Source organism: Bubalus kerabau, chromosome 10 (assembly GCF_029407905.1).
Source record: "Bubalus kerabau isolate K-KA32 ecotype Philippines breed swamp buffalo chromosome 10, PCC_UOA_SB_1v2, whole genome shotgun sequence".
NCBI lineage: Eukaryota > Metazoa > Chordata > Mammalia > Artiodactyla > Bovidae > Bubalus > Bubalus kerabau.
The window spans coordinates 91,964,036-91,981,546 of NC_073633.1; the positions used below are offsets into that span (position 1 = coordinate 91,964,036).

At 50.3% G+C, this 17,511-nt stretch overlaps 1 protein-coding gene across 1 annotated transcript in view; it reads right to left on the reverse strand.

Moving 5' to 3' along the window:
• The window catches only part of LOC129621821 (feline leukemia virus subgroup C receptor-related protein 2-like), a 58,012-nt gene that overhangs the window by 35,576 nt on the left and 4,925 nt on the right, over nucleotides 1–17,511 (reverse strand).

Below are 17,511 nucleotides of genomic sequence, written 5' to 3' on the forward strand. Positions count from 1 at the left end.
TCCAGTCCTTAAATCCCAGACAGGGGTTGTTTCCCACTCAAGACACCAGAGATCTTTCTTTTGATTGACAGGTCAACACACACACCCCCTTGACCACCGTCACTATCAGTGGTGGTTTAGTTGCTAAGTCGTGTCCGACTCTTGTGATCACATGGACTGTAGCCTGCCAGGCTCCTCTGTCCATGGGATTCTCCAGGCAAGAATACTGGAGTGGGTTGCCTTTTCCTTCTCCAAGGGATCTTCCCGACCCAGGAATCGATCCCAGGTCTCCTGCATTGCAGGCAGATTCTTTACTGACTGAGCTACGAGGGAACCACTGAAAAAGATTGTAGTTGGGGTTCTCATTGCAGGTGATTTTTTTTTCTAACAACAAATTAATGAAGAGCAGTTTTTATACTCCCATCTCTGTGGTAAAGTAAAACAATGCTAGTTTTGCTTTTGGTTCCAGTTAAATTCTTGATTTCACTGAATCTGTTAACCTATAGCTGAGAGACCAGCTGAGGAATAAATTCTATACACTACAACCCCAAGAACTTGCATTCAGTGAGAGATGGAAGCCAAACATTGTGACCACACTGACAAATGTGTTTAAGTTCACTCTGCAACTTGTCATTTAGAAAGCATCTGTGGTGTGAATTCACAGAACTGCATACATTTATATACACAGGACATTGGCACATGCAAACTGGCTATAAACACACACACACACACACATTCACATACCCCAACAAATTGAAACATCTCATATCAGCACTGCAGTTCTAACTTCAGGGACCTAACAGTTGGCGATTTCTGACAACAGAAACACCGTGATTCAGGAGTGACCAGCTGAGATACAAGGTCCCAAACCTTTCTGCCACATGAAATACCAAGGTGGAAATTGGAAAGCAGCCTGAAAACTCATGCAAGATTCAAATTCTAGAATTGAGAGACGCTAACTCTTTTGTGTTAAGGTACCACTTCTCCTTTATTGAATTTGCAGGGAGAGAAGCAATTTGCTTTCAGGCCGATTATAACTTCATTAACTGCCAGTGCACTCATCGTCCCAGTTGGTTTTCTAGCCTGTCAATTATAGCCACTCAAGGTAGTCACTAGTGATTCTTAGCTCTGAAAGAGTCTCAAAAGTCATCATCAACAGGTTCAGAGTAGCATTCTTCCAGTGCGTACTGTATACAATCAACAAGTCAAACTGATCTTCTAAGCACCTGCTTTTTGGAATGTATTCTGCTGGATTTCTGAGGGGGTACAGAGACATATATGGCAGATACTGCTTCAAGGAGCTTTATAATCTAGTGGGGACAGGGAGAATTAAAAGAGAGATACAAAAGGTAACACAAATGGAGATATTTGTGGGTTGAAATGATTGAACAATAGTTCCAGAGTTCCTTTATCATCCTCTGTTATAAACCCATTATTAGAGGACCAAATAGAGGTTTAGTGACTTGTTCAGGGTCACACAGAGTTGAGAAACCAGATCTCCTGGCGTCTCTAAGACGTGCCTCCTTCATGGGGCCTAGATTGCCCTTCAGGGCTAAAGTCATGAGAAAAGTCCAAGCGAGCAGGCTCCTCCATGAGAGAAGGTATTTCATGTCCTTAGAGCTTTATCTGATCCTCACTTACATTAATCTATCAGAGTTGAGTCCCGCTTCTTAACTGCTGGTCTCCAAGATGTTGAGGGTAAAAACCAGCCAAAGATAGAGGGGCAAATGTAGCCTTCACAGCTGGGAAGCTGGGCCACTGCACGCCCTCTCTGGTTTCCTAAGCACTTTGAAGTTGCAGATCTAGCAGTCAAACAGGATGCCAGGGGGTCCCTTTGGCAAGAATGAGGGAAGATATGGGACATCACTCAAGGTTCTGGGATTCTCTCATTCTCAAAAGGACCTTGATGGAGGGGGACCTAATGCCCAGTGATCTGCCTCGAGAGGGAGGTCCTCCCAGCTGGGTCCACGCTGCACACCTGAGCCCTCAGAGGCCCCACTCCATCCTCTGTCCACACTCTGTCCACACTCTAAGCCTGAATGAGTGCTTTTCCAGCCTCAGGATGGGGCAATCAGCTTAAGGGCCTGAGGCGACCCTGGCCAGGCGGCAAGGCTGTCCCACAGGGACCTTTCTCCAGGAGGATGCCGGCTTTGGCGGCACTTTCATACCCAGTGTGAACATTCAAACACAGGGATCATGCTGCCAGCTGCTGCCTCTTCTGTTTTTCAGAGCATATATTTCTCCTGCTTCTTGAAAGCCATGCTCAGTGAGTGTCCAGAGCCCTATACCCAGCTCCTAGATTCCGAGTCTGTACCTTAGCAGGAACTCAGTCATGTTGGCTGGCTGGGTGGATGGACAGATAGATATTGGGAGAAGGTCTTATCTACACAAAGCTGGTAGAATCACACAGGTCTGCCCGCTAATGACTATGTTCTCTCTACAAACCATGCTGTACTTCCAGTTGTAAGGGAAGAAAATGGGTGTGGGGGTGTGGGTGGGAAGAGGGTAGGATCCTGACTAGCTTTTGAGCATCTGCTAGGCACTGGGCATGTAATACAGCTTATCTTTTTCACTTAGTCCATGAACTCTTACAACAAAGACAAAAATGAGAAAAACTGGTCAGTATGCAGCCAGCATCACACTGGCTGGTAGCATAAGAGTTGGGCTCCCAAACCAGTTCTGTCCGACTCTGGGCCCCAGCTCACCTCCTGCCTCCCAGGAAATGGTGCTGGTGGGACATCAGTCAACCTAGAAGCCTATATTTTCACTCCTTTGAGTTCTGTCACACACTCGATAGGACACCCACCAGGGTGAAAATCAGAGACCTGCAGCCCAAGTGAGGCCAAGAAAAATGTGAAGAATTGAGAGAATGGTGCTCCCAAGGGTAGGATCCTCATCTTTTCCATGCTCACAAAAAAAGCAAAGACTCACACCATGAATGTAAAGGATTAAAAATCACTGCTTAAAAAAAAAAAATCACTGCTAACTGGTTCTGGCTTGCCCTTTGCCCCAGCATTTGTTCTAGTTTTATCCTCCTCAAATAGTCATGGGCAAAGTACACAACTCACAGACAAACCCAGTCACAGTCTCCAGCCTTCAGAGCCTAGGAGCCTAATTACGATGGTGCACTTTGCCCCAAAAGAAGACATTTAATCCAAACGGGGTGAATGAAGGATGGAGATGCAGACTGGGAAGACACTCTATTTTTATCTTTGATTTGATTTCACCCTTTCTGCAAACGCAAGGATGGCATCTAAACCCTGTTGCAAGAGCTGCGATCATGAGCACTCGCAGTGCAAATGTCCCAGTTAAAAACACGCCTGTACAGCCCGAGGGCTCTGGGTGACAGGAGGAAGCCATACTTGCGTCACGCATCACTTGTCGTTCCGGATTATGCACTTGGCAGAGCAAAAATTAATCCAGAAACCACGAGGCTGCATCTGGGCTAAGACGTCCACACTTAACCCACTACGCAGCACAGCACAACGTGTGTTATATTTGCTCTGAGACCCACAGAACCACTGTCCCCATCACCATCCACATGGGGCACTCAGAAAAGCCCCAAGTCAGACTGAATCAGAACCCAGGCACAAAGCTGCCCCCCAAAGCTGCCTGGTCATGAACATGCCCAGACCATCCGAGGAAGACCCTGGGGCTTTCACAAAAGGCAGGGAGCTCTGTTTCAACACCATGGTGAGGGCTCAGTCCTACCGGAACCGGGACAGACCACTGGTCCCCATCTGAACCCTCTGCCAAGGTCGCAGGCACCTCATCCAGGAGGCAACCACATCAGCAAGCAGGTTCTCACCCACCAAACCTCATTCCTCCTTGGCCCTTTCCTCCCCCAGGCAGACCGGCTGATCAGAGAAAGCCGGGCCCACTCTCAGCCCCACGGCTAGGCCCCCACTGCCTCATTCCTCCCCTTTGGCCATAGTCACCAGATCAGGACAACATATCTCTTGGATTTCAGGGCTCCCAAGAGCCAGTTCCCTGGGACCAAGGATCAGAAATGTCCCCTTACTGGATCAGAGTTTCCCTGCAGCGGAAGCCCCGGACTTGAAGGCTCCCTTCCAACTTGGTCTCCTTATGTCTTCACCAGGAATCACCTTGCTCCTCAAGGAGCTCACACCCATGAGGTTCATTTTAAGAGTGAACATTGTTCATTTCAAAGCAAACCTCTCCTGCTTCCTCCTTTCTACCCCAATGTCCCTCTGACTTGTCATCACTCTATACAGCGGTTAAAGGCTCCGGGGTCAGAAAGGTCTGAGTTCACAGCCCAGCTCTGCCAGTCACTAGAAGGCTGACGTTGACGTGTTATTTCCCTTCATTTCGCCTGTTTCCTAGCCCACAGGAAGGTACTGTACTGCCTAGTTCATACCCCCTAGCTCAGGGGGTTGCTCTGAGGACTAGTGGGCCCATCGGAATGGACTTCCCAGCAGGATGCTCTATGTCAGGAGGGTTCACTCCCTTCCCATCCGCCACGCTCTCCCACAGCACGGGTGACAACCCTGGGAGGACAGGCCACCTGGACAAACAAGATGTGCTCGTTTGACCGTTGCAGCCGCTCAGCCACCTACCCTGGTTCTCCTTGTCATCTGTCTCTGCTCCTTCTCTCTGCCTCTCTCATCTCTCGGTTTCCCTGGCCTCTGCCTTCTCACATCCATGCTGTCTAGACCCTCCCCAGCCTCCCTGGGATTCCCACTTTGCCTCTGTGTCCCTTTCAGGTGATGTGACCTCTCCCCCACCAGCTTGCACAGTGTGTTCAGAAGCACCTTCCACGGGGTCCAGCTCAAGGACCCTCAAGGAGCCAGCCTTCTCCCAGGGAGGACCACGTCCACGCCCCTCAGCCTGATATTCCTGTCTTTCTTCACCTCCAGTCTCATCTCCATCTGCTTCTCTGGATGTCCCTGCATTGGGTGATTCACAAGTCCAACCCTTCATCATCTCTATCCCAGCAGGTTCACTGCTTGCAAACCTCGAACCTTTTAGAGCCCAGCTCACCCTCAGTTCCTTCTCTGAGTCCTTGATTATTTCAGGGAGGCCTGGCTTCCTTGACCCAACCCCTTGAATCCTTTAAATTTCACCCTTTCTTCTGACATTAGTTTTCTGCCTGGTAAACAGGACAGGGGATTATTCAATAAATGGGCATTGAACGAAAGGGATGCAGTTTACTGGCACATCAGGAAACATCACTTCCCTTCCAGACTAGCTCTGAACCCAGACCTGGGGAATGATGTGGTTGGAAACTTCAAACTGTCTAGACAAGGCTCTTTGAGAAAGTGTGCTTTTTAAAATAACATGTGAAGGTTCCTTTTAAATTAGCACCACATGAGAGAGAAATCTGGGTTTAATCTAAATTTCCATACACCAGGTTTGCTTAAAGCTGATCAACCCCCATGAGCAATCTTAAAGCGCACAGCACGATGCCACCCCCACAAGGCTGTTTCTATGTGATGGGTGACCACGAACAGGTGTGTATCTACACACGTCTGTACACATTAGCGATGATCTTCATGATCTATTAATCATTACAGATTAGTCAGAAACTAGAGCTCACGGAGAACAACAGTTGAGAAGAATGTACATAGACAAACATACGAAAATGTTCTTTCATAAAGGGTCATTTAAGTCCATACAGAGTTTACGGGCATTAAAGTGAAAGTGTTAGCTGTTCAGTTGTATCTGACTCTTTGTCACCCTATGGACTATTGCCCACCAGGCTCCTCTATCCATGGAATTTTCTGGGCAAGAATACTGGAATGGGCTGCCATTTCCTTCTCCAGGGAATGTTCCTCACCCAAGGATTGAACCCAGGCCTACCACACTGCAGGCAGATTCTTTACCGTCTGAGCCACCAGAGAAGCACCAAAAGGTGCTACAAAAAGCACTATGTCAACTTTCCATCCCAAACACACAAACCCACCCACTCCTGGGCTGCACGTCTGGACTCTGGTGCCTCAGACGTGGACAGCAGGGCCACCCGCAGGGAGGCCGCCACCACACCCTGTGGACAAAACCCAGAAGTGACTTCAGCACTCAAGGTTCATCCCTACACACTGATGTGTGCATTTAAACACCACAAAGCAGTGCTGCGGAGGCAAGTCTGCACGCTCAACACAAAATTCCGCTCCTATTAATACCGCTCTCCCTGCTTGGCCAGGGCCACTCAGACCACTGTTTACACCTCAGTGAAATCACCACACCTCAGTGATCAAGGCATAACTAATCTGGGCAAAATGACACACAGAAAAGGCTCTGGGCCCCCAGGGTGGCATGGCACGCTGCAGGAAAGCCCCCTTTGAGTGTGAGCAGGCTCAGAGGGCGGTCCTGGGACTGAGTCTTGGATGCCCCGGAAAGGAGCGAGGCGGCTGCTGGGCATGGCAACACTGAACTCTATCAACGGTTTACTCATGAGGACGGGCCACCCAGGACCACCTGGCAGCTCCTAGGAACACATCACAGTCAGCAATAACGTGCAGGCAGAGCCTGCTCACATGACTGTATTTTTTAAATTCCCAAATCCCAGCCCCTGGCTTTTTCTGAAAAAGCCAACTCAGGATTAAGGATGGAGCAGACCTTCAGGAACAAAAGCAATCTCATTGATTTGGGGACAAATCGCCCATGAAAGAGGTTTATGGATTTAAAAGGCTAAGCTTAGGTCCCTAAGAACTTGAGAAGCGGTGTCACAGCTGGTCAGACTCTAGACTCCCTTAGAAGCCCTCCCCTAAGCACAGGGCTTGTCCTCAGACCTGTGAGTGCGCTGGTGGCTTACATAACCGCGACACTCTTGGGTTTCCTCAGCCCTTCAGGCGGCGCTAGCGACAAAGAACCCGCCTGCCAATGCAGGACACGAAAGAGGTATGGGTTTGATATCTGGGTCAGGAAGATCCCCTGGAGCAGGGCATGGTAACCTACTCCAGTATTCTTGCCTGGAGAATCCCGTGGACAGAGGAGCCTAGCAGGCCAAGAGTCGGACACGACTGAAGCAACTTAGCAGGCGCTTGAGGAAAGAGATGAGGTGAAGGCAGGAGGAGCACCAGGGAAACCTGGACGGCCTGTAAGACTTGCCTCCAGGGAAGGTCAGAAACTCCATCAAGGCTGACTCTCTGCTCACCACGCCACAGCTGCCTGCCCGCTGCTGCTGGTGCTGCTAAGTCGCTTCAGTCGTGCCCGACTCTGTGTGACCCCAGAGACGGCAGCCCACCAGGCTCTGCTTCTAAATGCTGTACTTACGTGCACACACACCCTCCTTTAATCCCTATTTTTGTTGTTGTTTTGCTTTCTATGCTGTTTTGGTGGTGCTGGGTTTTCATTGTGGCGTGTAGGCTTGGTTGCCCCATGGCATGTGGGATCCTAGTTCCCTGACCAGGGGTTGAACGTGTTCCTTGCACTGGAAGGCGGATTCTTAACCACTCGACCACCAAGGAAGTCCCCAAATCTCTATTTTAAAATTGAGAAAACTAGCATTTAAGTAGCTTGTCCAAGGTCACAGAACAGCAAGTGTTCTATGCTAGGCTTCAAGTTCAGGCCATGGGTACTAGAGTGCATAGCCTTAACCATTTGGCCGAACATTCCAGTCCTAGCTATTATTCAAAGCAGAAGGAAGGACATGAATACATAATGAGCACCCACTGTGTGCTAGGCAGTTGCTAAATGATTTTTCACGCTATTTCATTTAATTCCTTACAACAACTCCCTAAAGTCAGCAAGATTATCTCTGGTTTGGTTTTTACAGAAGAGAAAACTATAACTTTGCCCAAGGTCATCCAGCTTCTAATGGCAGAACTGAGATGCAAGCCCTTGGCAATTGGATTCCAAGCCCCTTGCCAAAGTGGGCAAATTTCATGGAAGGAACTGCCTCAGACCTGATAACATCTCCAGGCCTGCAGGTGCGATGCTATCATTCAAGCCCCTCCCATGAGTCTAGCTACCGGAGGAAGCAATCAGCAGATGTGGTTCCAGCTGTAGTCTGACTGTTGAGCACTTAGTCAGCCCCTATGGGGTTTCCTGTTCCTACATGCTTGACTTCTGATTGTCTTCCATGTAGGCTATTTGTCATCTCTCCAGCTAGATTTTACCACCATGAGGACAGGGACATTGACAAATCTTTCCTTGTGTGACCCCTCCCCATGCCACACCAGTACTCTGCCAAGAACAGAAATGAGGCTCAGAAAATACCTTCTGAACAGAGAAGACTTTCAGAACTCCACAGCTCAAACCTAAATCAAGTATTGCCAGTCTCTGCTACAGCAAAGAAGCTGGGCATAGTAGCAATTTGCTGAACTGCAAGAGTTGACCACCAAAAGAAAGCAGATGCAAGGTGGAATGACGCAGGGAAGACCCCCAGTTTGGAGCTCCCCAAGATCAGACATGAGGGTCACTGGAATGTAGGCTGATCAACCACCCACCCTCAAACCTACACTTAAGATTTACTGAACACCCACTGATAGGAAGCACCACACTAAAAGGTAGGGGAGGAGATAAATGCAAGATGAAGAACATTACCAAGCTTCCAAGGAGCCAACATGCCTTGATCTTGACCTACAGCCTTGGGGATGGGTTTCCTCCTCATTATTGAGAGGGTGCAGGTAGCAGAGGTACCCTGGGCTCTAAACAGAGAAGGTGCTAAGTTTAGGGAAGGGGTCTGAGTTCTACTGGAAAATTTTGATTAATTTTTTTGACAAAGGGCTTGCTTTTTTTTTTCTTTTAGTTCAGCTTCATATTTGTGCTGCCTTCAGTCATCACCTCGGGAGGCTCCTGGTGCACACATGCCTCCTTTTAAGGGTCGGTGCTGCTCCTGAAATTGTGCTTGGGGTGACGTCAGCAGAGGCTCAGTCCTGGTCCAGGTGAGAGCAGCCTTCACCCCCTCCCAGCCTCTGCTCCCCTTTCCCCAAGTGCCCGACTCATGGCCCACTTCTCCACCCAAAGGTCCCCCTCATGACAAAGCGGACAGCCAGTGGCCACAGGCTCCTAGAACTTCCCCAGTGATTCAGTCGGGGAAGAGGAAAGAAAAGGGACATCTTTCTAACCACCAGGCCAGGAAAGGGGCGGATGCAGACCTCACTTTCTCCAACTCTTGGAAAAAATAAAAAGCTCCACTGAGATGCCTTTGGCACTTCCACCAACCCCCAACCAGATGCCAGCCCACGGCAGCCAACAGTTGAACTCACACATCTCGGGTACTGTTCCCATGCTCAACCTCACCACTCCCTGCCTGGTGACAGATGGTGAAATAGCCCAAAGCAGAAGAACTGTTTCCTTTGTCTGATACGTCACATGCTGTCATTCCTGAAAGCAGTTCATGTGACCATGTGTGCACGCTTAGTCGCCAGTCGTGTCTGACTCCGTGACCCCATTAGCCCGCCAGGCTCCTCTGTCTATGGAATTCTCCTGGCAAGAATACTGGAGTGGGTTGCCATGCCCTCCTCCAGGGGATCTTCCCAACCCAGGGATTGAACCCGGGTCTTCTGCATTGCAGACAGATTCTTTACCAGCTGAGCTACCAGGGAAGCCCCTCATGTGACCATACACGTTTCTAATACTCCCAAGTTTTCGTCTGAGTCTGATTGGGCTTTCTTGGTTGAAAGACCCCCACTTCTGACTTTCAGAGGTGAAACTCAGACCAGAGGGCTTACTCACAGGCAGGCCCTGGAAGAGTGGTTTCTTAGCAGTCTGCCACGAGCCAGACCCAGCTCCTCCTACTTCAGGGTGAGCCTCCAAAAAGAGACAGGTTGGGCCCTAGGTAGTTTTTCCCTAAGATGCCAACTTCATAAGGTAACTAGCCCTGGCTCCTGGTCCCAGAGAGATCTGGAAAGAAAAAGAAATCTAAACCTTGCACCAGAAAAACTATTAATCACCCATATCTACCACCATCCCTGGAGAGTAATACCATGAATTCTGGCCTGGGATTTAGGGAGTTACCCAGGACCTACTTACCTGAGGTCAGCTCACCTCCTACTTGGCCCGACACTTCCACCACTAGTCACTCCATCAGCCTTAGAGTCTAATCCCTCTTCCCTTAGATGTGAATTCAGGAACTTTTCTTTTCATTGCTAAAGTCCATGGGGTCTCAAAGAGTCGGACACGACTGAGCAACTGAACAACTCTTTCCTCAGAGCTCAGAGTGTGGGTTTGCACAGAGTAGATATTCAAGAAATATTTGTTCAGTCAGTAAATAAAGGCTGTGGTGCATTGTCTCAAAGAAACCATAGCTCCCAAGAACTGACATAAAGGTCAGAGTGCTTGGCCCTATAAATGCAGAATATAGCCCTTAATGGGTTTCCTGGGTGGCGCTAGTGGTAAGGAACCCGCTTGCTAATGCAGGAGATGTAAGAGACGTGGGTTCGATCCCTGGGTCAGGAAGATCCCCTGGAGGAAGGCATGGCAGTTCACTCCAGTGCTCTTGCCTGGAGAATCCCATAGACAGAGGAGCCTGGTGGGCTACGATCCATAGGGTTGCAAAGAGTCAGACTCCACGGAAGGGACTTAGCACACATACACACAGGCCTTAGAGGCTTCCCAGGTGGCTCAGGGGCAAAGAAGCCACCTGCCAAGCTGGATCCTATCCCTGGGTTGGGAAGATCTCCTGAAGAAGGAAATGGCAGTGCGTTCCAGTATTCCTGCTTGGGAAATTCCATGGATGGAGGTGCCTGGCACGCTACAGTCCATAGGGTCACAAAGAGTCAGACATAACTTAATGACAAACCAACCAGCCAACGAAACCCTTAATCCAAGGTTGTACCACATGAGATAGACAGCCAAGGGGGTTAGAGCCTTCATTCACTGCTCTCATTTGTCACATTACATGTGGTCTGTCAACTGGGGAAACACCCAGAGGCTGGCTGGAATGGATGCAATCCAGAATCAATAGAGTTCAAAGAGAAACACAGACCGATGGCCAGGGGCCTGTGTCAGGTACTTGAAAGGGACAGAGATCCGACCCACAGTGGGGACACCCTTGTAAAGGATGTGGATTTTTGTGGAGCAGCATGAGAATACAAGGCGAGCACTCCTGGGGCAGATAATGGGGTCCCCTCTTCCCCAAGGAGAGACAGAAGAACTCTGGAGAGAGAAAAGTCGGTGATCACAGGCACATGGACGGTCTGAGCCCCACCAGTCCCCCCTTGTTACTGTGGGGCAGCATCACCCTTAGGTGGTTGCTGGTGGTGGTTTAGTAGCTCAGTCGTGTCCGACTCTTTGCGACCCCATGGACTGTAGTCCACCAGGCTGCTCTGTCCATGGGATTTCCTGGGCAAGAATACCACAGTAGGCTGCCATTTCCTTTTCCAGGGGATCCTCCTGACCCGGGGATCAAACTCGGGTCTTCTGCATTGCAGGCAGGTTCTTTACCGACTGAGCCACCAGGAAAGCCCAACTGTAAGGGGCCCGGGAGAAACTGTGGTAACACCAGGACCACTAGGCCCTGAGGAAGGCTTCTTGCTCCCGGGAGCCTCTCCTGACAGTGAGGGCTAAGTCAGTTCTGCGTTCTGCCACCAAGGCTACTGCCCACATTGAAGACGGGAGCCATCAGGGCATACAGAGATTGAAAAGCTGCTTTGTGCCAACCCCCGGCAAAAGGCCTTCTTGGAATCAAAAAGGAGTTAGAATGGTCCATAGGACCTCAGGAGCTGCATCATGGCTCAAGTCAAAAAGACCAAATCAGCAGGGATGCTCTGGAACCCAGCAGCTCTGGGAGAGGCTCCGACAACCAGAACGACTGGAACTTTGTATGAAATCAACAGCTGACTCTAAAATCAAGAATGGTGAGCCCTGTAAACCAAGGGTGTGGCCCCTAATCCAAGGTGGCTCTTTACCAGGTGGCCAGGACCTGATCTATATACAGGAAGCCTTTTACTTTCTAAGTGTCATGGGCAGGTCTATAGACATTTTTTTCAGGGCACTAAGGGGCTTCCCTGATAGCTCAGTTGGTAAAGAATCCACGTACAATGCAGGGGACGCCAGTTCGATCCCTGGGTCAGGAACATGCCCTGGAGAAGGGGTAGGCTACCCACTCCAGTATTCTTGGGCTTCTCTTGTGGCTCAGTTGGTAAAGAATCCACCTACAATGTGGGAGACCTGGGTTTGATCCCTAGGTTGGGAAGATCCCCTGAGAAGTGAAAGGCTACCCCCTCCAGTATTCTGGCCTGGAGAATTCCATGGACTGTATAAGTTCATGGGATCACAAAGAGTCTGGCAAGACTGAGCAACTTTCATTTTCACTTTCAAAAGCCCACATTTGCACAGAATTTCACAGTTTTCAAGGCACCTGCACATCCAGCATACAAACAGCATCAAAACCATCCAGTGAGGTGAACAGCAGGAAGCCCATGGCACAGATGAGACACAGAGCCCTGGGAGGGCCCGTCCTTCTCTCCATTTCATAACTGAGTTGGCTCAACTCTCTGAAGTCACAGAGCTGATCAGTAGTGAGGTAACATCAGGACTTCTGTTGGTCCACTCCCAGCCCTGTTCTCTTCCCACAGAGCCTCGCTGAGCCAGGCTTCAAGCAGCCACACAGCCCAGGAACACGTGGTCTGAGACCCAAGATGAGCCAGGGACCAATGGGGTCCTTTGCAATGGGGTTTGCTACATAACTAAGGAATGTGTTTGGGTCATTATAGAATGGCTAACAATTACTCTGGACCTATTATCAAAGTTCCTTCTAGGGGCGTCCCTGGTGGTCCAGTGGCTAAGAGCCCATGTTCCCAATGTAGGGGGGCCTGGGTTCGATCCCTGGTCGGGGAACTAGATCCCACATGCCCCAACTAAGACCCAAAACAGCCAAGTAAATAAATAACTTTCTTCTTAAAGTTCTTTCTGGACAGCGAGTCAGAGGCACTACAGTAACTGGAGAAAATGTCAATATCTCTGGGTGTCTCTCAACAAAATGAGAGTGGTGATCTGATCCCTGCAAACACAACTTCCTTCCCTCACAGTAGCCTTGAGAGAACCGAACATTTCCAAGGAGGACTGTCATTACCGTTGTATAGTTGCTGCCTCTTTTGCGATCCCATAGACTGTAACCCGCCAGGCCCCTCTGTCCCTGGAATTCTCTGGGCAAGAATACTGGAGTGGGTTGCCATTCCCTGCTCCAGGGGATCTTCCTGACCCAGGGATCAAACCCACATCTCCTGCTTAGCAGGCAGATTCTTAACCACCGAGACACCAGGGAAGCCCTAGGGCTGTCTTGACTCCACAAATAAAGCAAGGCATTATCGAGATGCCTGTCCCAAGGCTAGAGGCTGAGAATGTCTCTTGGCAGCCAGGTCTTCCCAGGCCTCACCCCTCAAGTCAGCCAGTCTCAAAGAAGAAGGAGCTTCCCCACCTGCCATTCTTCCCAGGACCAGCTTCCAAGGCTGCTGAGGAAGCAGGTGGAGGGGATTTTCTCAGGAGGCCCACTGACACATAAAAAGTGGAAAAGATTAGTAAGAGGGCTGGGCCAAGCTGCATTTTTCCTCCACCCACCACTCCCATGCTCCTGAGCCCCTGGGTGACATGTCATTCGATGGCAAATATATGCTCTGGAATCTCCCTTCAGCAATGAGAAGACAATGCCCCAAAGATAAAGGGTAAAACCAGAACACCAGTCATCCATCTTTCCATCAGCACGTTCTCAGTCCCCACCGTGTGCCCACCAAGGCCTCTTCTGGCCTGTTTTCTATAAAGAAGGTCTTATGGGGAGGTGACCTATTTCTAGAAGGGTGGGGATGCCAGCACCAACCTAACGCATCGGTGGGGGGAGTGGATAGGCAGGTCTGCTTAAGTTCCTTCCTGACCTATGGTGTCAGGGAGGAGGGTCGGTGAGTGGTGTTCCTAGGAGAGCAGCTGAGATGAAAGAAAGGCCTAGATCCAGAGGCACCTGAAGGAGTGCTGCGAACCTGCGTTTGGTGGGAGGGAGAAGAAGGATGTGCACTCAGTGAATGTCTGTAGAGGCTCCTCCAGGTTCAGGAGCTTTCACACCTCGTTTAACGTGGATGTCCACCTGTGAGGCTGGCTTCCTCGTTACAGATAAGGAAGCTGATGCACCAAGAGGGCAGGTGTCCAACCAGAGGCCCCAAAGACAGGGGCTGGCAGAGCCAGGTCAGGGTCCCACGGCTCCCGTATCAGGAGTTCTCAAATTTCAATATCACAGTCCCTGGTGGAGAATCAAAACCACACATTCTAAAGTCCCACCCTGGAGAGGGTAATTCCCTGGATCTGGCCCCCTAGGCCTGGCAATCTGCATATCTAACAACAACACTCCCCCTTTCCCCATCCCCAGCCCAGGTGGTGCTGAAGCTGGAGATTCCTGGAGCTCACTTAGAAACAATGGCCCTTCACTGCCCCGAGGACTCCCCAGGTGGTGCTAGTGGTAAAGAAGCTGCCTGCCAATACAGGAGACATAGGAGACGAGGGTTCGATCCCTGGGTCGGGAAGATCTCCTAGAGAAGGGCATGGCAACCCGCTCCTGTATTCTTACCTGGGAAATCCCATGGACAGAGGAGCTTGATGGACTACGGCCCATAGAGCTGCACAGAGTCGGCCATGACTGAAGTGACTTAGCACCCCCCAAGGACAGAAATCAAGAGCTAATTCCCAGCTACTGCCTTCCTTGGAGTCCCAGGCAGGGGTGGATGGTGGGACCCCGGCGTGCTCCTGCCTAGCTCCTTGACAGAGAAGAAACGGGCCTCTGAGTTCACTGAGTGGCTCCACAAACAGGAAGCCCGGGTCAAAGGTCTGAGGAAGTGAGGACTGCTCAAGGGGGAGCCGCCACCCCAAACAGCTGGTTGTGACGGACCCCGCTTTAAGGCCACGACTCATGGCACCCCACTTCCTACATTTCTGAGTTGGTGGGCACAGCAAATGGCCCTGAGCAGAGACAGCTGCGTCCAGAGCCAGCAGGGCGGACGCAGCCATGCCAACACAGCAACGTGGGGGTAGAGATCAGGAATGTCCAGTGGAGAGGAAGAGGAAGAAAAATAACCCCCAACCTTGCTCCAGCTCCTGTCCCCTTCCTTCCTGGAGTCAGCAGAGTTGTCCCATCAAGACTGATCTGGTACCAAAAGAGGTTTGTGTTCACCTCCTCTCGAAAGAAAGAGTCGGACAGGAGCCACAGCAAATACCACTGCACTAATCCCAAGAAGTTGATGATCAAGGGAAAGCTAGCCCTACCTCCCAAGACCCTCCTGCAAACACAGTGCCCTGGTACTCTCTGTCCTCACGCTGGGGCAAGGCCTCATCTCCAACCGAGTGGGGCTCAGAGGCCAAGCTACAGATTTCACCAGCAGAGAAAAGGAGAGATGCTTGCAAAAGGGGGAAGAGGCAGAGGAGTCCAGATGGGCCTCCAGAACCTGCAGGATACCTCCCACCCCTGAATAACTCAGCAAAGACAAAGGCCCATAGTCCTGAAGAACCTAGACAAGGGAGATGCTCCCTTGGGTTAAGTTTGGGATGGTGCTAGACAGAAGTCAAGAGATAGAGAAGAAAGAAAGAAGAGCAAACACCCACTTGCACCCTAACCCTGTAGCTCTTTATCATCTCTGATAGTGTTAGCCACCGAGTTGTGTCCAACTCTTGGCGACCCCCTGGACTGTATAGCCCACCAGGCTCCTCTCTCCGTGGAATTCTCCAGGCAAGAATACTGGAGTGGGTTTTCATTTCCTTCTCCAGGTGCGTCTTCCCAACCCAGAGATTGAACCCGGGTCTCCTGCTTTGCAGGCAGATACTGTCTGAGCCACTGGGGGAAAAGCCCTGATAGGGATCTCTGATAGGGATCCAACCAATTCACACAGGCCCTTTGATGTCAGGGGCAGGGTTGGGGGGAGGTGAAGGCAAGGAAAGGACATCCTGTTAACAGCTTTGTTGGATAAATATCAAGAATCCGGCAGTGGAAAACGGCTGTGTCCATCTGATAAGCCTGGGCACCATCCCTCCTTCAGTAGGGTTTTAGGTTTGTAAGCCTGAGGTCTGATGTGTAGGAGCCGGCCCAGTACCTGTTATCATCCCCGAGACCCTAAAATCTTCAACACAGATGCCAGGTTTCATCAACCACACACTGGGAAGGTAACACCATCTCCCAGCACCAGACAGCTTTTAGTCTGAGTAGTTCTCAAGAGGAACAAGTTCCCATCAGGATACTGCCTGGAAACTTCTAGAAAGGCCCACTCTTCCCTGTTGACCCAATTCCTGGTCACTTCATTCATGGAGAATCGGCTCATAACCATCACCCCCTTGGGGATGCTGTCCGGCTGGGTCCCCCGACATTCACTCTGGAGCATGTCCTCCCACAGAGTGAGCCCTGAATGTCCTGTACACATGGACCCTTAAGCCTGCCACACAGTGCTATAATGAGCATTTAGTGCTGGTCTCTCTTTCCAGATCAGCAGCCAATTATCCGTGTTGAGGATATAGTAGCGACAGCACCTGTTCTTCATTCGGCAGATAAACTCTGCTCACTAAATGCGCTCATTACTCCTCTCAGCCGCCTTTTGCAGCTGCTGTTCAGTTGCCCAGTCCTGTCTGACTCTTTGTGACCCCATGAACTACAGCACTCCAGGCCTCCCCTGTTCCTACCATCTCCCCAAGTTTTCCCAAGTTCATATCCATTAGTAATATTATCTCCTGTGGGCTCCCAGATGGCTCAGATGGTAAAGAGTCTGCCTGCAATGTAGGAGACCTGGGTTCGACCCCTGGGTCGGGGAGTCCCCCAGAGAAGAGAATGGCAACCCACTCCAGTATTCTTGCCTGGAGAATTCCATGGACAGAGCTTGGTGGGCTACAGTCCACGGAGGAACAAAAAGTTGGATACAACTGAGTAACTAATACTTTCTTTCAATATTATCTCCATCTTGCAAAAGAAGATGCCAAAAGTTAGAAAAGTTAAGGCCTTGTCCAAGAGTACACAGCAGGGCTAAAGGTGGTGTTCTAACCATCATGGGCCCAGGAGAGTTCAAGGTGCCCTGTAAGGACTGAATAGATTTTTCCACTGAAGGAATAAGATTGAGTCATGTCAGGAAGACAATCCAGGCATGAGAGTCCCTTTCGACAACCACCTGAGCTCTCAGCTACCTGAGTGGTCACCTTACTTCCCCTCAGGAAAGGAATACTTGTTTACTAATAAGTCTGACCATTCATAAGCGCCTGCTATGCCCAGAGGCCTGAGACACGGGAGAGATGTACTAGTCAGGGTTCCAGTGCTTTGGCAAGTTTCCCATTTAGAGGAGGTGGAGGAACAGGGGAAGAGGACAGGAGAAAAGTTAAGGAAACAGGGAAACACGAACCATGGGGAAAAAAAGGCCAGTATCCATGCAAACTCAGCAGTTACACAGAAGGGCAAGGACCACCTTCTGCCGGCACAGAGACTGACGAGGTGACGGCAGGGTGAGCAGGTACCAGGTACCCAAGCGCAGGAAACACCTCCCAAGCAGTGTGTAGCTTGTTTCTTTTGAAGTAGAATACACACACACACACACACACACACACACACACACACACACACACATATGGCCTAACCTTTACTATTTTCATTGTTTCTAACTGTACAGTTCAGCAGCA